This window comes from Pelodiscus sinensis, chromosome 3 (assembly GCF_052426305.1).
Source record: "Pelodiscus sinensis isolate ZL-2025 chromosome 3, ASM5242630v1, whole genome shotgun sequence".
In the NCBI taxonomy this organism is placed as follows: Eukaryota; Metazoa; Chordata; order Testudines; family Trionychidae; genus Pelodiscus; species Pelodiscus sinensis.
The window spans coordinates 5,397,407-5,418,220 of record NC_143054.1 but is presented as its reverse complement, the minus strand read 5'-3'; the positions used below and the strand labels follow the sequence as shown (position 1 = coordinate 5,418,220).

Below are 20,814 nucleotides of genomic sequence, written 5' to 3'. Positions count from 1 at the left end.
TGGTGTCAACCCATCTTCAACTCCCCCACTCCTCAGTAGAGCCAAGTAACAACCTGACATTTTTGCACCCTCCAAAGCACACTCCAAGTGAAGCAGCGGGGAAAAGAGCAGTCCAGAGAGATCAGGGATGGAAATGATATTAACAGGCTTTGAAGCGCTCAGTACCTGTCTGTCCTGAGATCTGGAATCCTAGTTCTCAAACAAGAGACATTTAGTGAAGAAACAGCTACTACTACAGATAAACAGATTCTGTACAACTCAGGTTCCAGCTTGGTCTCTGATGTTCACCAGGGACCACACCCTGTTTTGAACTGTATATCCTATTGCCAGTCAGATGGCCATTACAGGGGCCTTGTCTACATCGGTGTAATTTCAGTGGATGAGTCCCACTTTTAGGAGATATACTTGCACTAGCTCTCATCAAGCTTTTGCACTAAAATAAAAAATATTGTGTAGCCGTGGCAGCACAAGTGGTGGGAGGGGCTGCCTGCCTCGAGTCCAAGACCATAAATACTTACTTGTGCAACTAGCCCCTCCCATGACTCACGCTGCCCTGGCTTTTACTCTTTATTTTTAGTGTGCAAGCTCTATGAAAGTTCACTCAAGCGTGTCTCCCTGAGCTGGGAAACACTTTCCCAGTTCAACTGGTAGCGTACCCTCTGCTGCCCATGGAGCACACCTCCGGACCAGAGCGCATAATATGGCCAGCCCAATCTTTGTTATAGGTCAGCGGTTCTCAAACTGTGGCTCCCTCCAGGTGGTCTGTGACTTGAGCTCAGCCCCCCTCCTTCCCGCAGTGGGAAGCCTGCGCTGGTGCTCCAGCCTCGGCTCAGCTGCAAGCCTGGAGCAGCAGCTCCAACTTCCTGCTCGGAGGGTGCGAGGGCCGGTGGTGAAGAAAGCCCCGACCGTCCTCGCCAGAGGGGCTCACAGAGAGAAGCAGAACAAGCAGCTCCATGCCCTGGTGCTCCTGCCCTGGGAGGCAGCATAAGGAACACCACGCCCTACCTGGAGGCTTTTCCCACTGCTCCCATTGGCCAGAGTTGCAGCCAATGGGAGCATCAGGAGGCTGTGCCTAGGAGTGGCAGGGGCACGAAGCCAGGCAGGAGTCCACATGCCCAGAGCCTGCATCCTAATCCCCCTTGCTGACTCCCCTGGCCAAGATCCCCCCACACCTCTGCTCCTGCACCCCCCTTTGCACGCTCTCTCCCGGCCAGACTAGGGATGTTAAATTTCAATTAATCAGTTCCTTGAGTAGTCCATTGAATTTCCATCGAAAAGTTGAAAGGAGGAGGTGGGGAGCTCGCTATCCTAGCTACGCAGAAAGAGCCACCCACATATGCTTATCGGGTAGTCGACTAGTCGCTTACATCCCTTGCTCCTGCACCCTCCCTCCTGGCCACACACTGCACCTTCTCTTGCTCGTCCCCTCCCCCCAGCCATGCACCCTTCTCCCAGCCTGCTCCTGCTCTCTACGTCTCACCCAGACCTCACACCCTGACACCCTCCTGCACCCCACTTCCCGCCCTCATTCTGCAGACCCAACCCCATCTCACTCACTGTCAGCCCTGTCCCGCACACTGAAATCCTCATTTTTGTTCCCACCCCAGAGCCTGGGGGGTTCACAAAATCCACTAACCCTGGAACCCCAGAAGAGTAAATCCAGCCCATGGGAACCCTGAACCTCAGTTCTCTGTCCCTCCCTCTTGCTCTGGAGCACCAGAGGAGTGAGGTGTCTAGGACTGGATCCAAGGCAGCCATTTCAGCACGTAGAGCAGGGGTGGGGAACTTTTTCCCCCCCCAACTCGGGGGCCACTGACTCTCAGAAGAAGTCAGTCGGGGGCTGCACTCAAGTGAGAAGCAAGAGAGAGGAAAAAAAAAGTAAAACCTCATTGGCCGGGCTAAGGTTGCTAAGTGTCCGATATGGGCCCGGACAGTCTGGTATTTGCGGCCTGTATCTGGTAAAAAAAAACAACAAACAGAAAATACCGGACATGTAAAATGTCCGGTGTTTTCTTCTTTTCTCGGATGGAAGGCTGTTTGGGACATTCTTCCCCTACTGTGTGTGGTGAGGGCAGGGGGAGCGTGGGGATTTAAAGGCACAGTGACTGATTTTTTTTTCCTCCTCAACAAGTTTGGTCCCCCGTTTTTTTGTTTCCCCACCTCCAGCCAAGTTTTTCCCTGCCATGTTCAGTATTTTTTGTGACAGTATCTGGCAACCCTAGGCCTGGCGCTTGACTGAGAAGCAACGCCCACCCAAAACCAAACAAAAACTCCTCACTGACCTGGCCACCACTCACACAACTTGGGATGCTGGGGTTCCCCTCGTGCTCCAGCCCTGCGGCGGAGAGAGGAGGGGGCGGGGGAAGTGTACTGAGACTCAGGCTTCCTCCCACAGCATGCTCCAGTAGGGTTGCCAGATAGGTATTTTTTGTGAAACCAATATGGCGGGAAAAAAATTGGAGAAAAAACCCACAAGACGTTAAGCTGTTGGGGGGGAGGGGGGGAAACGCACCAAAAAAAAAAAATCACAACCCCTTTAAGTCCCCACACTCCCAGGGAAAGAACGTCCCAAGCGGCCTTCTATCCCAGAAAAACAGAAAATACGTACCGGACATTCCCCACCCCAGATATAGGGCAATATGCTGTAATATATTAGCCACCCCAAGTAGGAGTTGAAGCAACAAAAGAGTGAATTCACAAACTATCAGCACTTTCTCTTCTTCCAGGATAACTTTCCAACCATCGCAAGGCCACATTTCGATTGATAACACCATTCACTTTTAATTTAACGAGCTTCTTGTAACACAGGAGCAGGGACGCGTCTTTCATTTGCTGGCTCGTTGTAGAGTTAACGAACCAGGGAAAGTATTCGAATCCACATCTAATGCAAATGGGCTACTAATCTTGCTTGTAAACACCAGTGTTTACTTAGCATGGCCTGAAGCATTTAGAAAAGCTTTCTGCTTGGAAATAGGATGTTAGTTTGCCTCCAAACTCCCTTCCTTCCTGGGTTTTTATATTTCTAGCAAGTATTTTATTATGTTTCAGGCATGGAGCAGAAAAAGAGGCTTCAAAAGTTATATAACTACAGGGGACCATATTCCCAAATTAATGTCTAGATCCAGCTTCTTCAGGGAGGGAAAGACTTGCCTAGGTATTTTACAAATGCCCTAGGCATCTGCTTTTGCCAGAGCTGTGCCATTTGCACCCTGCTAGGTAAACTTACCTATGAAGTCATTCAGCTGATTTTCAGAATCATAATTCCATCTTTGTGAAACATGTCAGTATCAGTTATCAGCCATTTAGGCTTTGTCTACACTGCAGGGTTTTTGCACAAGAAGTCTTTTGTGGAAGAGTTTTTGCACAAAAACTTCTTGTGCAAAAGCAAGTCCAGATCTGAAAGCACGTGGCAAAAGCTTTTGCGCAAGAGAATGTCCACACTGCATGGACACTCTTGTGCAAGAAAGCCCTGATGGCCAAGAGGTGTAGTGCAAAAAGGAGTTATTCTTTGTGGGGAGAGGAATAACTCGACCGGCAAAAGCCCTGTGTCCTGCCGATTTTCTTGCGCAAAAATGCACTTGAGGTGTGGATGCTCCACTGGTTTTTGCACAAAAACGGCTGGTTTCGTGCAAACGCCTTGTGGTGTGGACATAGCCTTATATAGGACAAGGCCTGCTTGCTGTATATGCCAGGTCGTTTCCAAGCAGTTGGGAAGGGAGGGTCCCTGATTCATAGGTTCTGAGGCCAGAAGGGACGGTTAAGTGACAGAGTCAGGGAATCCCAGGGTAGGAAGAGACCTCAGGGGTCATGGAGTCCAGCCCCCTGCCCAAAGCAGGACCAGCCCAACTCAATCATCCCAGCCAGGGCTTGGTCCAGCCAGAACTTAAACACCTCTAGGGATGGAGATTCCACCCCCTCCCTAGGGAACCCGGCCCAGTGCTTCCCTACCGGACTAGTGAAATAGATTTTCCTAATGTCCAATCTAGACCTCCCCCACTGCAACTTGAGACTGTTGCCCCTTGTTCTGCCACCTGCCCCCACTGAGATCAGCCTCTCTCCATCCTCTTTGGAACCCCCTTCAGGAAGCAGAAGGCTGCATCAAATCCCCCCTCACTCTTCTCTTCTGCAGACTAAATAAGCCCAAATCCCCCAGTCTCTCCTCATAAGTCATGTGCTCCAGCCCCTGAATCATTTTGGTTGCCCTCTGCTGGTCCCTCTCCAATGCGTCCACATCCTTTCTGTAGTGGGGGGCCCAGAATTGGATGCAGTACTCCAGATGTGGCCTCACCAGAGCCGAATAAAGGGGAATAATCCCTTACCTAGATCTGCTGGAAATGTTCCTCCTAATGCCCCCTAATATGCCATTAGCCTTCTTGGCTACAAGGGCGCCCTGTTGACTTATATCCAGCTTCTCATCCACTGCAATCTCCAGGTCCTTTTCTGCTCAACTGCTACTTAGCCAGTCGGTCCCCAGCCTGTAACAATATTTGGGATTCTTCCATCCCAAGTACAGGACTCTGCACTTGTCCTTGTTGAACCTCATCAGATTTCTTTTGGCCCAGTCCTCCAATTTGTCTACGTCATTCTGGACCCTATCCCTGCCCTCCAGCAGATCTACCGCTCCCCCTAGCTTAGTGTCACCCACAAACTTGCTGAGGGTGCAATCTATCCCCTCATCCAGGTCATTAATAAAGATGGGGAACAAAACCAACCCTAGAGCCAATCCTTGGGGCACCCTGCTTGAAACCGACCCCTAACGTGACATCAAGCAATTGATCGCTACCGATTGGGCCCGACAATCTAGCCAGCTTTCTATCTGCCTTACAATCCATTTGTCCAATCCATACTCCCTTAACTTGCTGGCAAGAATATTGTGGGAGACCGTATCAAAAGCTTTGCTAAAGTCAAGGTATAGCACATCCACTGACTTCCCCATGTCCACAGAGCCAGTTACCTCATCACAACCTAATCAGACTGGTTAGGTATGACTTGCCCTTGGTGAATCCACGTTGACTATTCCTGATCACTTTCCCCTCTTCCAAGTGCTTCAAAATGGATTCCTTGAGGATTCTCTCCATTATTTTTCTGGGGACTGAGGTACGGCTGACTGGTCTGTAATTCCCTGGCTTGTCCTTCTTCCCTTTTTTAAAGATGGGCACTACATTTGCCTTTTTCCAGTCATCCAGGATCTCTCCTGATCTCCATGGCTACGCCTACACTGGCACCCTTTTCTGGAACTGCTTAAAATGGAACAGTTTTCTGTTCTAAGCATTTCCGGAAAAAGCACGTCTACATTGGCAGGATGCTTTTCCGGAAAAGCACTTTTTACGGAAAAGCGTCTGTGGCCAATGTAGACGCGCTTTTCCGCAAAAATGCCCCGATCGTCATTTTCACAATCGGGGCTTTTTTGTGGAAAAGACTATTGTGCTGTCTACACTGGCCCTTTTCTGGAACAATTTTTCCAGAAAAGGACTTTTGCCCGAACGGGAGCAGCATAGTTTTTCCGGAAAAACACTGACAATTTTACAGTAGATCGTCAGTGCTTTTCCGGACATTCAAGGGGCCAGTGTAGACAGCTGGCAAGTTATTCCGGAAAAGCGGCTGGTTTTCTGAATAAGAGGCCCAGTGTAGACACAGCCCATGAGTTTTCAAAGATAATGGCTAAAGGCTCCGCAAATGACATTTTCCAACTCCCTCAGTACCCTCGGCTGCATTAAATCTGGATGGATTTGTGTATGTCTGGCTTTTCTAAAGAGTTCCTAACTTGTTCTTTCTCCACCGAGAGCTGCCCACCTTCTTCCTATACTGCGTTGCCTAGTGCAGCAGTCTGGGAGCTGACCTTGTCTGTGAAGACAGAGGCAAAGAAAGCATTGAGTACTTCAGCTTTTCCCACATCATCTGTCCCTAGGTTACCTCCTTCATCCAGTAAGGGCCCCACAGCCTCCTGGTCACCCTCTTATTGCTAACATGTCTGTAAAAACCTCTCGTTTCTCTTCACATCCCTTGCCAGCTGCAATTCCAATTGCGCGTTCACCTTCCTGATTACTCTCCTGTATTCTCGAGCAATATATTTATACTCCTCCCTCGTCATCTATCCAAGTTTCCACTTCTTGTAAGCTCCCTTTTTGTGTTTAAGCTCCCCAAGGAAATCCCCGGTAAGCCACTCTGGTCGCCTGACACATTTGCTTTTCTTACTGCACATCAGGATGGTTTCTTCCTGTGCCTTTTATAAGGCTTTTTTAAAAATACGGCCAGCTCTCCTGGACTCCTTTCCTCTTCATGTTACATCCCAGGGGATCCTGCCCATCAGGTCTCTGAGGGAGTCAAAGTCTGCTCTTCTGAAATCCAGGGTGTGTATTTTGCTGCTCTCCTTTCTTCCTTTGGTCAGGATCCTGAATTCGACCATCTCATGATCCCTGCTGCCCAGGTTGTCACCCACCTCTACTTCCCCTCCTAGTTCCTCCATTTGTGAGCAGCAGATCAAGCTGCGCACGGCCCCTGGTTGTTTCCTTCACCACTTATCAAGTCTGAAGTCCTGTATGTGATAGGCCATGAAATGTCACCGAGTTACTGCTCCAAAAAACTCATTGTCCAAGTCCAAGACATACACAGGTGAGGGGAGGGAACAACAGAAAGCAACTTACGTCAGCTTAGTTCTCTTTAGGCAGCCAGACTAAAGGGGGACTGAATTGTGGACAGGGTAGGGGCCTGCGGATGGGCTCGGGTAGGCAGCCCCATGCCTGGGGTCTGCACGGAAGAAAGGTCAGAGGTAAACAGGAAAGATGACAATAAACAGGAGGACAAGGTTGGAAATGCTGGGGGGAGGGGGGAGGGAATGGGAGCCTGTCAAGGGGAGTCTCATCTGCCCACGAGGAAAGGTGGCAAAAGTCCGCTGTGGCCCCTCAGACCCTCATTCTGGGTAGGGTGGCCTATGCACCACAAAGTCTATGTACTGCAGCCGGTGCTCAGGACAGTATGGCCCAGTAGCCAGAGTCCAAACATTTCCCCTTCGTTCAGGGTAACACAGCCCAGCGCCCCCCCCACAGAGTCTGTGCACCAGGGGGCCCAGCGGCCCCCCCCCAGAGTCTGTGCACCAGGGGGCCCAGCGGCCCCCCCCCCAGAGTCTGTGCACCATCCCTCTGGGATCAGGGTAGTACGGCCCAACAGCCACAGGGCCCATATGTAATGAACAAACCTCCCCCACATGAGGGCATCTGCAGAGGGGGTAGAGGGACCTGGGCCCTCCCTCTCCACCAGTCCCAGCCCAGGGCCCTGTTAGCAGTGGCTCAGCAGGGAATCCCCCCACAACACACTACACTCTCAGGGAGCAATTCCCCACCCTGGGCTACCGCCTACCGGGTCTTGTCAAAAGTCCTCCCCAGCCTCACGCTCAGGTCCTGCAGTTTCTGCTGCAGCCCCTCTGGGCCTGACTGCCACTGTTTGGTCCAGATGTGCTTCCTCCCCAGGCGCTCCTGCAGCACCTCCTGCCCTTGCAGCAGTCAGCCCTGACGGAGCAGCTCCAGAAGCTTTTATAGTCAGCTCCAGTTGGAGCATGCTCAGCAGGGCTCTGGGGGCGGGGCCTTTTCAAGCCGCTGGGCCAGGTTAACCCCTTCGGGCCCAGTGCGGGGTTGATGCGTCCCATCCCAATGGGAGACCCTTTCCCCTTTCCTGTGCCTTTCCCTGGATCCTCTGAGGCCCTGCGCCTCGCAAGTCCGCAAGTCTGGAATTAGCTGAAAATGAAGGACCGCAGGCGTGACCCAGAAAATCACCTCGGCGACCCTTTCTTCTCTCTGGAGGCCACGTTTCGCTTCCACGGAGAGCAGGGTGGGGAATCCCAGCCCCCAACACACAGCACTCCCCCAGGGCGTGGGTTATGATCACTGCCTGGGGGGCTCGCCGCTCCCATGGCAGGTGAGCGGTTGATCTGCTGCCTGCTTCTGTCCAGAATGTTTTAGGATGTGGGTGACCAGGTGTAACCCACACAGTGTCCCATGCAGTGGCACTTAGACCAGTGTTTCTCAATCAAGGGTATGAGTACCCTTCAGGGCAGGGCTGGATTAAGGCATGGGCTAGCCGGGCAGCTGCCCGGGGTGCCAACCTATCGGGGGGGGGCCTGATGGCAGCTATAAGGGACCATCAGTCACTGCACGCCCGGCACCCGGATTGCGGGCTGCAGCAGCTCCCAGCGGCCCAGGGTGGGGGCCGCGTTAACCCCCGCAGCGCTGGCCAGCAGCGCCCTTCCCCCCGCGGCCCGCCCCGGGCGCCCCCAGGCTGCGCAGCAGCAGTGGTAGCCGGGCTGGGCCAGGCCGGGCATGTGCATCCTGCCACCGCCAGCTCCATGCGCCCTCCCCCATGCGCTGGGCAGGGGCGGAGCCACACATGCACCCTCCCCCAACCTGGGGTGCAATTAACCTGTCTGCCCGGGGCGCCGGAATGGCTCGATCCAGCCCTGCTTCAGGCTACTTGAGAGAAGTCTGGGGGATACGTCAACACAACTGAAATTTGGAGAAAACTGAATTTTTGTTGTAAGTTTTACAGCGCTTTTGTAGTTTTGTACTTTTTACACCCAAAAATTTCATCGCCCACCTGTCTATGATTAAGTGGTTTAAACAAATGTGTCACAAGGGTAGGAAAAAAAAATTGTGCGTCTGAAAACTGTAGGGTCTTTATAATTTTTTTAAAGAGGTAGTTTATAAAAAAAAGGTTGAGAAAAACTGACTTAGACCTCATACAGCGGAGAGAGAAGAATGAGAGAGCTCTCCAACCTAAACTGAGATCGAGCTGGCTTTATAGTTCAAGTGGCTTCTATACTAAACTCCAGGGGCCCCAGGTTTGAATCTGTCTGATGGTGGTTGTTCCACAGACTCTGTTCTGCCAGGTGCAAGGCAGAGGTCATGGTGGGAGCTTGGGTGGTCTAAATTGTCATCAGGTGTATTTACAAAAAGGCAGCAGGAGTAGCCGGCCGGCAGCCAGCAAAAGGAGGCCAGGAGAAGTAGCTCTGTTCTATTCAGGTTCCCTCGGGGATGGATCCTGGCTGGGTAACAGCCTCTGACCATGCACATTATTCTAAATGTCAAGAGGAATAAATTGCAGGGGAGGGACGGGTACTGTGTTTGGGGCTGGTCCTGGTCAGAAAACAGGCCCAATGGGTTTCAAATATTCTATATCAGGGGTGAGCAATAGTTTTTAATGGTGGGGGGGCACTCTAAGATTTTGGTAAGTGGTCAAGGGCCGCAACTTTGGGACAGAAGTTGGGTGCAGGAGGGAGCTCTGGGTAGTGGGTTCGGGTCAGGAGCTGGGAGGGAGCTGTGACCTGGGAGAAGGGGGAAAATAGGGTGCAGAAGGTGTGGGTGGTGACCTGAGGCAGGGGAATGGGGGTGCAGGGTCCAGGAGGGGGTATGGGTGCAGGAGAGGATTCTGGCCTGGGGGAGGGACATAGGGAAGGTGCAAGATCTGGGAAGTTGCTGTGACCTGGAGAAGGTAGGGAGAGGGGGCACAAAGGGGCTGGGTGATGACCCGGGGCTGGAAGGGGTGGTGGCCTGCTGCAGGTAGTTGGGCGGAGAGAGAGGGTGGGGTGCCAGAGAAAGGCTCTGGCCGAGAGGCACTTACCTAGGCAGCTCCCAGCCAGCAGCCCTGCAGGAACCTGAGGCAGGCTCCATGCTTGTCTTCTACAGTCCCAAACTGCTTGGCTGGCTGCTCCATGTGACTCTGCTCCTGGCAAGGGGAAGGGAGGCGGCTTCACACACTGCCCTGCCCCCAGCAAAATTCCTCAGCTCCTAGTGGCTGGAAACAGGCCAATGAAAGTTGAGAGGCGGGGCAAGTGCACACAGCCTCCCCCCTCTCTCCCCATTATCCAAAGCCAGGAGCAACCAGCTGTTTAAAGAGACGTGAGCTGCTCTGTGCCTAAGGATCCTTGCAAGGCGGCTGGATCTGTCCCATTTGCTGCATTTTGCCCTCTACATACATGTAGTGAGTGACCATAAAGAGCGCCATCTACTGGCATATGAAGCTCCATGACACCAGTCAACCTGTGGAACTCCTTGCCAGAGGAGGCTGTGAAGGCTAGGACTATAACAGTGTTTAAAGAGAAGCTAGATAATTTTATGGAGGTTAGGTCCATAAAAGGCTATTAGCCAGGGGATAGAAACGGTGTCCCTGGCCTCTGTTTGTCAGAGGCTGGAGAGGGATGGCAGGAGACAAATCACTTGATCATTGTCTTCGGTCCACCCTCTCTGGGGCACCTGGTGCTGGCCACTGTCGGCAGACAGGCTACTGGGCTAGATGGGCCTTTGGTCTGACCCAGTGCAGCCGTTCTTATGTTCTTAGTCATCCTTTTGTAGCCTGAATAAAGTTGTTGTTCCTAGAACCCGCACATGCTAAGTCCAGCTCTACACACATTAATGCTGCTCTTGCAGAATCCATGCGAGCCCCTTTCTGGGGAGCAGGTCCCGTCTCCCTGCAAATCTTCACCAGCATTTGCCATAGAGCTTGGGAGTCTGCATCATTGTGGAGAAATTCACAGCTCAGGGAGATTAATCCAGACTTGCCAACATCAAGAAATAAAAAATCCTGAGTGAGATTTCCCTCCAAAATCATGAAATTGGCCCCACAAATCATGGCATTGTAAAAGCATCATCACACCATGTTCCGCAGTTAGATTTCTGATGATTTAACTCAGCTCCGCCCCCAGCCACAGCTCCACCCCCCTGCGTCACCCCCAGCCACAGCTCCACCCCCTCTGCTCCGCCCCCAGCCACAGCTCCACCCCCTCTGCTCCGCCCCCAGCCACAGCTCCACCCCTCTGCTCCGCCCCCAGCCACAGCTCCACCCCCTCTGCTCCGCCCCCAGTCACAGCTCCCCCCTTACTCCACCCCCAGCCACAACTCCACTCTGCTCCCTGGTCCACCTCAAGCCACAGCTCCAACCTCCCCCCCCCCGTTTCACCCCAGCCACAGCTCCCACACTTTCACTCTGCCCCCTGCTCCACCCCAGCAACAGCTCCACAGCTCCGGCATGGGCCTCTCTCTCCCCCCAGCCCTTCCCCAGCTCCCAGGGGCGTTTTCTCTTCCCCTAAACTGCTACAGCTGCCAGGGGCATTTTTTCTGTCCCTAGTCACCTTCCACTTTCCAGGGGCCATTTTTCTCGTCATCTCAGGTGCTGTGGCCAAGGGCAGGGAGTGGGGGAAAAGGTTTGGGATGTGGGGCGGGGTACTTACCTGGTGTGCTGACAGGCAAGATAGTGGAGCGCCCGCCTCGGTGGAACCAGTGGCCACGCTGCAGCATAGCTCTCCCCTAAGGGCTCCCTGCCCCCAGTGGCCACTCTCAGTATCTCATCCCTCCTAACAGCTCAGCCCCAGCCGCCTCCTTTTCCATGTTATGGAAACCAGTCCCTGGCCCAGGGCGTCTGGTTGTCCTGGCACACCCCAGCCCTGCCCGTACTTTACGTTAGGCCCAGAGGAAGCTGCATGTCAAATGTGGTGAGCCTAGCCCTTAGAAGTTCTTGAACCAAGGGACGCTCAGACAGACACACACCTCTAGGGAGGAGGTCTTCACGCTTTTTTTTCTTATGACCCAGGTGAAAAAAAGTGTTGATGCCACAACCCCACATGATTTGACTGGAGCGGAGGCTCTTGGGGGGGGGGGGGCCTGAGGAGAGCTTTGGGGTAGGTAGGAGGGGGCTCCAGCTTTGAGGGCATCAGGGGGGCTTCCCCTTTGGAGGTGAGTCAGGGCCGGGGCTGACCTCGAGTGGCTCCCAGACAGCGGTGCAGCGGGGGGGCTACGGCAGCTTCCTGCCTCTCCCGGCCTCGCAGACTATGCTGCGCCCGGAAGTAGCCGGCAGCAGGTTCCCAGCCAAAGTGCATGTGGAGCTTGTGCTCAGGGCAGGGGCAGTGCATGGAGTTTTGTTTGCTCCCCCCACACCTAGGAGCCGGGCCTGCTGTCGGCTGCTTCTGGGGTGCAGCACAGTCTGCGGTACAGGACAGTCAGGGAGCTGCCTTAGTCCTGCCCCCCACTGCTCACCCTGCAGCAACGAGACCCAGGGCCCGACCTTCCCCCCCTCCGGACTGGGTCGCGACCCGTCATTTGAAAACCGCTGATCTCTATAGATATATAAAGATAGGAGCCAGACAAGGTGGGTGAGGTAATAGCTTTTATTAGACCCACTGCTCTTGAGGAAAGAGACCAGCTTTCCAGCTCTCCTGTGCCGGTCAGAGCTCCAAAGCTTGTCTTGTTCACCAGCAGATGTTGGTCCAATCAAAATTACCTCACGCACCTCGTTCCTCTCCCATCAAAATGGCCACACGGGGCTACGCCGAAGGCCCATCTCCCCTGTTTCCTGACAGTGGCCAATGCCGGGTACCCCATTAATGGAGATTGCCTATCTCCTAGAACTGGAAGGGACCTTGAAAGGTCATTGAGTCCAGTCCCCTGCCTTCACAGCAGGACCAAGTACCATCCCTGACAAATTTTTGCCCCAAATCCCTAAATGGCCTCCACAAGGATTGAACTCACCACCCTGGGTTTTATAGGTTCCATAAGGAACGAACAGAAACAGGTGAATCAAGATGTGAGAGGAGGGGCAAATGGCTGAGGAGAGGAAGTGGGTTTAGTGTAGCTGAAGTGTTGAGTGGAGAAACTGGTTATGGTTGCGGTGGGTGGGGCTGGTTCTGTGGGGCGAGGAGGGCCTGCTGTGGGGAAGGGCGTGCCAGAGGGGGCCCTATGGCTGCAGGACAGGGGGTGAAGGGCTCTTAGGAGAAGGGCTGGTGTTGCTATGGAACGGGCGCTGGTGGGGGTCCGTCCTATGCTCCTCGCAACTTTGTGGGGCTAAGAGGAGGGAGGTTTTGCTGCGGTTCGTTGAGCTGGTCGAACCGTTTCCACAGAAGCGGGCGTTCGACCGAGAGCTGGGTTTGGGGATCCCCTGAGGTTTCTGCAAACAGATGTCTGCTTTGCAGAAAACGGGAAGCAAAACAAGCCCCTGAACACTGAAGGTTTTCAGCTGAGCTGAAGAACTTTGTGCCAAGCCCAACGCCCAGGAAGAACTGTGCTCAGAGTGACTGTGATGGTCCCTTGGCCGTGGTGTTCCCAGGCCTGCCCACGGGGGCCGGAAGGAGGGAAGGGCCCAGCTGACTTAGGGACTGGGGATTCAAAGGGACTCAGAACCCCCGGCCCTTTAAATTGTCGCTGGAGCCCTGCGCTCCGTGTGGCTCTACGGGCTGGGGAGCGGTGTGGCATGCTCCAGGCACCACAGGGGGCTGGCTGTCCCCAGGCCCAACCCTTCCACCCGAGGCCCCACCTCTTCTGGGAGCTCAGAGCTGCCCTCCCTCACCTTGTCCAGGGGCCTGCTGGGCCAGGGAGTCTGATCCATAAAGGAGAACACAGGCATGAGACACTGGAACTACACCTCCCAGCAGGCATTGCAGCAAATCCAAATGTTCATATTTGAGCTGGAAATGTTCAGCTTTTGATTGCTTTGCCACAACGTTGACATTTTCTGTGGAAACCATTGGCAAAAATAATTTTACGTTTAAAATTTCATCAACATTTTCTAGGAGGGGAATCAATTAATTAATGAATTCAGCTAAAACGGTCAGGAAACAATGCCCATAGGATGTACAAAAATGGGGCAGACGTATTTAGAAATACTTTTCTCTTCTCCTGTTTTCTCACCATTACATCCCTGTGCACTCAGAGAAACAGCGAGAGAATAAAGAACAAATTTCATTCCTGGCTCCAAAAGTTTCTTTACAAAATCTTTTAACTCTCCAAAGCCTACAGAGAGATTGTGGTATTCAAAACAAACATCAAATATGCAAGAGCAATTAACACGTTTCAGAACAGCAGAGAGACAGGACTTGGGAGAAATGTGAAGCCCATTTCTTTAGTTTGTTGTAGGTTTTCTAGAACGTTAACAGCATGACATACAGTTCCTGAAGCTAGCAAGACAGTCAGTGAGATAACAACAGGTGTGCAGGACCGGGCTAAATGCATCCTCCCCATCAAATTCTCTGGGAGCTGCTGTAGTACTTACTGTTTCTCCTACAATAACCTGCTGAAACACAGTCCAGATATGTGAACACACAGGTCACTTTCTGGCTCACTTGTCACCTGCAACCAGCCATTGGCAAGACCACTCCAAGCCAGTTTCGAGATGATCTCTTTCCAAGGACTTGCAGGCACCTGGATGCAGCTCTTCTTGAAAATCCACTTAGGGATTTGCAGGCCCCTGCAAGTGAAAATTGTTCCCTGAGGTTCTATATTTGTCCTTCCCCAGGAATTAAAACTCGGAAGGAGTGTTCGCACTCTCTGCTGCAGACTTTGTTAGCTATAAAACAGCTCAGGTGAAAACACTGGCCTGACATCCTTTCCTGACTCGGGCCATGCAATTGATTTTCCGGTGTTTGATTTAGTGAGTCTAGTTAAGACTCACTAAATCGAACTCAGAGAGTGCCCTGCTGGTGTCCCGTATTCCTGCTTGTGTGAGGAGTAAGGAGAGCCGATGGGAGCATTTGCTGCTGTTGGTGTCCACTGTGGGGACAACAGGGAAACTTGAAACAAGGTACATCAACTTCAGCTATGTAATTACTGTAACTGGAGTTGCGTATCTTGATTCGACATTCTCTGGCCTCAGGCACTATCAGCTCTTGAGATTAACTTCTAACAGGTGCACACAAGCCAGATCATCGAATCAAAATATGCTACTCCAGCTATGTTCATTATGTAGCTGGAGTCAACATACCTTGTTCTGAGTTTCCTTGCTCTCCCTACAGTGGGAAGCCAATGGGAGCAAACCTTCCTATCAGCTTCCCTTACTCCTTGCACAAGTAGAAGTACTGGACATTGATGGGGGTGCTCTCTGAGTTCGATTTAGCGAGTCTTAACTAGACACACTACATTGAGCTCCAGAAGATCAATCACGGCAGCATCAATCATCCATTTAGTGAAGATATGGCCACAGAGGCCTGATGTTAGATGGAGTTGTTAGCTTGATTTGAGTAAGACCTTAGCTTTACTGCAAAGTTAACTCAGGTGTTGTTCTAGCCTGAGTCCTGAGCACACAAAAAACCCCAGTGATGTTTTTAAGTGGAGCTGGCTGGTCTGTCAGGAATATAAACTGCACCTCCGCTGAATGGGAGCTTGACCCTGTTAAAATAGGGGGTGCAGATTAGCTCCTGTCCGGTGCAGATGTGTTCCCATACGTCCCCCCATGTGCCCAGAAATCACAAATAAATTCTCCCAGAATTCCCTGGGAAAGAAGTCCTAGAGCTGCTCCGCCCACTGCAGTGCTAAGAAGCATGGGACGTACCCTGCAGAAGTCCAAGCAATGTCCATAAGGGAGTGCAGTGCCGTGCAGACACCACAACGCCATTGTTACTTCAGTGGGGCTGCTCTCAGTGGTGGCTGTGGCTCACTCTGAGCATTTCTCAGGGTCATTCCCATCTCTCCATCAATAGCTAGGAGGGAACCACATCCCTCTTGACCGAACGGGCCTCATCAATATTGGTCCTACGCTTCATAAGTAACTTCCTTCTTTTCCCTCCCTCTGTGATTTCTACTCCCTACATCTGACGAAGTGGTTTTTACCATCAAAGCTGATGCCCGCATAAATCCGTTAGTCTTTAAGGGTACATCTACACAGCAACAGTATTTCGAAATAATGAGCGGTATCTCAAAATAACGTAGTCTGCGTCTATACAGCAGGCAAAACGTCAAAATATTGCCAAACGGGAAGATTTCTTACTCTGGGTACATCCAGACTACAGAGCTTTTCCGGGATACCGGAGATATTTGGGACAAGCTCTGCTGCTTTTCTGAAAAAGAAATTCGGAAAAGCAGACGGGTTTTTTCAGCATCCCCATCAACCCCATTTTACGAGGAAGAAGGGAAGTTCTGAAAGAGGGTTTTTTTCCGACACTTGGCCCAGTGTCGATGGGCCAATTGTCGGAAAAGCCTCTTTTGGAAGAAAAGCGGAAAAAGATACGCAAATTGCGGTTCGCAATTTACGTATCTTTGTCCGATAGAACTTTGTAGTCTAGACACAGCCTCTGACTCCTGGAACCCTCGTTGTACAAGGAGTAAGGGAAGTCAGGGGAAGAGTGCTTTGTTTTGAAATAAGGGCTGTGTCATTGCTCCCAATTTCAAAATAAGCTACGCAATTGACATAGCTCCATGTGTGTAGCTTATTTTGAGTTAAACCCTGCAGTGTAGACACACCCTAATGTGCCACAGGACTCCTCCTTGTTTCAAGAGAAGTCACTGGTCTGTATTCTATAAGTTAATGCCGCTCTGAGGAAATACGCAGAAACTGTTGTCAAGCCAAAGCAGTTATATTTTAGTATGTGCTCAACTGGTTAAACTAAATGACCCTCTAGACTTTAACGCATGTACAATTGCCTGGACGTCTTGACGAACATTTTAGGCTGCATCTAGCCTGAGTTTTAAAACCTTTAGAACATAAGAACGGCCATACTGGGTCAGAGCAAAGGTCTATAGAATCATAGAACACTAGGACTGGAAGGAACCTCGAGAGGTCATCGAGTCCAGTCCCCTGCCCCCATGCCAGGACAATCTAGTCCATCTAGCCCAGTATCCTATCAGCCGACAGTGGCTAATACCAGATACCCCCGAGGGAGGGATAACAACAGGTAATCCTCACGTGATCTCCCACTTCAAGACAAACAGAGGCTAGGGACATCATTCCTACCCATCCTGGCTAATAGCCTAACCTCCATGAATCTATCTAGCTCTTTTTGGAACCTGTTAAAGTTCTAGCCTTCACCACATCCTCTGGCAAGGAGTTCCACAGGTTGACTGTGCGCTGAGTGAAGAAAAACTTCCTTTTGTTTGTTTTAAACCTGCTGCCTAAACCTTTAAACCTTTGACCCCGATGCTCAGAACCTGGAGCCACAGACCTGGCCTCGTGGGGCTTTAGCTCTGTAACACAAACCAGCTGTATACAGCTGTTCTAACGCTGGCTGGAGCTCGGACTCTGATGCCCAGGGAGTGGGTTGAATTCCAGCTCATGCCGGAAGGTCTACCACAGGGCTATTTTTAGCACCATAGCACAAGCCTCGCAAGCCCAGGGCTGTAGCCCCGACTCTGAGACTTGCTGCGGTGGGTTTTTCTTTCTATGGTGACAGACCCTCAGAGATTGTAATAGATCACCCCTCGATATCCTAGTCTAGCAAGGCCTTTGTGGGGTTTGGGATATTTGTATGAAGACTAGAATATAGCGACATGTCTACATAGCATCTGCTCAAGCTACCGGTTGAACCTCTCTAATCCGGCATCCTAGGGACCTGACCGGTACTGAACGAGAGAATTTTCCGAACCAAGGGAGGTCAATATTGTTTAGCAGCATGACCAACACTTCCACAGCTGACTAGGCTCTTAGGAGACATTTAGGGGTAATTATATCTAAATAACAGCCCAGGACACTGAGCGCCAGAGCTAGTGGCTGTAAACAAACTTTATGGGACCATAGGAAACTTGGCCACACCCATGATAAGTGGACATCCGTTTCACTAAAATCATGGCGGATCATGGGTGTTGCTGGGCCAGAGAGTTCTGGACTAGAGAGGTTCAACCGGCGGTGCAATAACTGCAGTGTGCTACAGGCGGCAGCAGGGGCTAACCCCCAAATCCATACCCATGGGATAGAACACATTTGTACGAGGGTGCCCACACCAAGCAGAGAAGTGTGGCATTCTGTCTACACTACTATTCTTAGCTCTCTGGTTCAAGCTGAGCTAGCGCATCTGTCAAAGAACCATAGAATCATAGAACTTGAGGGGACCTCAAAAGGTCATTGAGTCCAGTCCCCTGCCCTCACCGTAGGGGACTGTCTACCTGGGCTAGGAACCACCGTCCCGGCGGCTATGTAGACATCCTTGTAGTACGTACTTTTTATCTCAGCTAACACAGGGCAGGGTATTTGCCCTCATTCCTGCTAGAATCCCCTTTGATATGCAGCTCTGCTCTGAATTTGTATCTATAAGACTTGGCAGCGTTGTTAAACGATAAGAATAAAGGGGGGGGAAATAACGAGCCACACATGACCATCTTATTAAAATGAACTGTTTATATTATCTCATTTGAGTCAATACATTATAATGTATTAAAATGGAAAGGTACAAAATTGAAATAAATACTTTCTGATTCATGTATAAATCTTTTGTCAAGATGACTTTTTTTTTTGTTTTTCATCAGTACATGTTTCAAGAAAACATTTAAAATGACATTGAAAGTATTGTTTAAAATATGGTTCATGGAAGAAAAAGTGGAAATCAAACAACTTTTGGCTTGTTTTGGCATGAGATCTGGACACAATTTGGGTTCCCCAAAACCACGTAAATGGTGGTAAAATAGAAATGCTCAAACTCATTTAAAAAAATAAACAGGCTTTACAAAACCCTCGTATCCTTGACTCAGTCACTTTTTCTGTATAGTCTGCACTGACGATATATACATTCATTATTGTCCAAGGGAAGACAGCCACTGACTTTCATATAAAGAGCTTGGTGGAGAGGCCTAGCATACGGGATGCAGCTGACGACAATTAACACAGATGAAAAAAAAAAGTCTCGACGGAGCAAAAAACAGCACGGAAAGCAAAACTGACAGAGGGAACCAGGAAGAGGCTAGCGAGCACATGGTCCAGATGTGAAGCAAAGCTGGGAGCACCTTGGACAGACCTACACTAGGAGAACTTTGCAGGTGTAGCCCTATCATATCCCCAAAGCTCTCCTGTTAGAGATGCAGTTTATACCGGCAAAAGCTGGGCTTTTACCCGCATAGCTTATTCCTTCCCAAGTAAAATAGGCTCTCCTGGGAGTCTACCTGTGTTTACACTATGAACTTCCGCTAGCAGAGCTGTGTTGGTCAGGAGAGGAGTTGAGGTGCAATCTATCACCGACATGGCTCCTCTGGCGAAAGTGTCCTGCATATTCCAGCAAAATGGGTCTTGTGGCGGAGGTTGTAATAAGCGATGCTGGTGGGTGTTTTGCTGGTAAAAGCTACGTCCACACTAATAGCACGTTAGACCTGGACTGTGTGAGGAAAGGACCATATTCCATGCACCTTAGAAGTTCAGGGTGGATTTTACTTCAGGAGCTTTGGCTGGAGGGCATTTTAGTCTCAGTCAGCGTCTTTATCAGGATCTTGGCCTAGGCTTTCCGGTGTGTGTTAGCCTAACCATGTGCCGATGCGTTTGTAACCCTCCGGCAAAGTGTGCTCTTGTTCTTTTCTCTCCCCAGAGGGGGATGGGCCACTCTCTGTGGACCCAAGTGGTAGGATGAAAGGTATGGATGCTGAGGGGCAGAGCTGGTTTTAAGGGTGGGTGTACTGGGCGGTCATCCAGGGCTGCCATTTTCAAGGGGCCACCGGCAGAGCCCGACGGAAGCCCGCTCGGGACATGCAGCAATTAAAGGGGCCATGACTGCATTTCGGCCCCCCCTTTTTTTGGCTCAACAAATTTTCCCCGGCGGTCACCCGGGGCTGCCAATTGGTTAGGACTGGTCCTGCTGAGGGGGCCTGATGGAAACGCTTCAGAATTCAGTATTTCAACCAAAAAAAAATATCAAAATTTCAAATTTGACCAAAAGGGGGAAAAAAATCAGCTCAGTTTTCCCACTTTCCTTTCTCACTATCCAAAGCGTGCAAGCCCCAAAGTGTGGCAAGGCCCCTGCAACACCACTGACGGCAGCTTACACTCAATACACCAAAAGCCGTTTTTAAGGCAGTAAAGATTTTATGGACCCAGAGAGGGATACAGCCAATCCCTCCCCGATTTGCGGCAAACAGGACGGGGGATGGTGTTTTCTCTGTGATTCCTCCGGCAAGGACGTTCATCTTACCGAGGACAATTAACCTTCTTGCAAAACAAGCTGCTACACAGTTTAAAAAGCTCTACCTGTACTACATAGCTGCATGGCAGCCAAGGGACCCATCTTTGGGAGGGAATGTGCTATATACCAAGCCCTTTGTCTCTGCCGCAGGACTACCGCCTCCCAACCATGTCCAATACAGTTATCAGAATCAGACTCTTTGTTGTTCATCCTGCCAAGCTTTGTAACAACAGAGCACTTCGGTTTCTAACATCTGGGCCAGAGGCTTAGTGGGAGCAAACTGATGTAGCTCTATTGTAGCCCATACAACGAGGCTGGCAGTCACCAGCCCTGTGTATTTTGGAGACCCGGAATCAGAGTTGTAATATTCCACACACAGACTGGAAACAGAGAGCCTTTGAATGCTGCATCTTTCAGAACGTGGAGACTTTTTGTGCTATATTGTAACCATTCTTGTAACTGGGCAGCTTTTCCTTTGGACATGTCAAACAGATGAATCAGTCGCACCGGGAGAGTCTTCCATTAATTGTCTTTCCTTCTTCGGCAGGATAAGCTGCCCAGCTTTAGAGAGAACCAGAAGCGTTGTCTATAGGGTTGCCAGGTGTCCAGTTTTCACCCAGAGAGTCTGGTAATTGCGTCTTCTGTCCAGTAAAAAACCCAGAAAATACCGGACATGTTTTTCTCTGATGGAAGGCTGCATTTTTCCCCTGCCATGTCTGGTGGGGGTGGGAGGAGCAGGGGAATTTAAAGGTGCAGCGACCCTTTTTTTTTTTTGCTCCACCATGTTTGGGATTTTTTGTGAAAGTATCTGGCAACCCTAGTTGTCTAGTGGTGAGGCTTGACTAGACTCAGGAATACTCTCCCAATAGGAGAGGTCCATGTGCCTGAACTTAAGAAAAAAAAATAGATTAGACAGATCTCGAGAGAACACAGAGAAGGGAACAATCCTGCTTTGATGGTGGGATGGGTGAGGT

General features: G+C 50.9%; 1 protein-coding gene across 1 annotated transcript in view; it reads right to left on the bottom strand.

Annotated features, from left to right (window-relative positions):
- Positions 1-7,477, bottom strand: part of PINX1 (PIN2 (TERF1) interacting telomerase inhibitor 1) — a 97,295-nt gene extending 89,818 nt beyond the window's left edge. The window contains exon 1 of the mRNA XM_075923246.2: positions 7,357-7,477. The gene's annotated coding sequence lies outside the window, so the exon portion shown is untranslated. The remainder of the gene's footprint in view (positions 1-7,356) is intronic.
- Between the last annotated feature and the right edge of the window lie 13,337 nt (positions 7,478-20,814).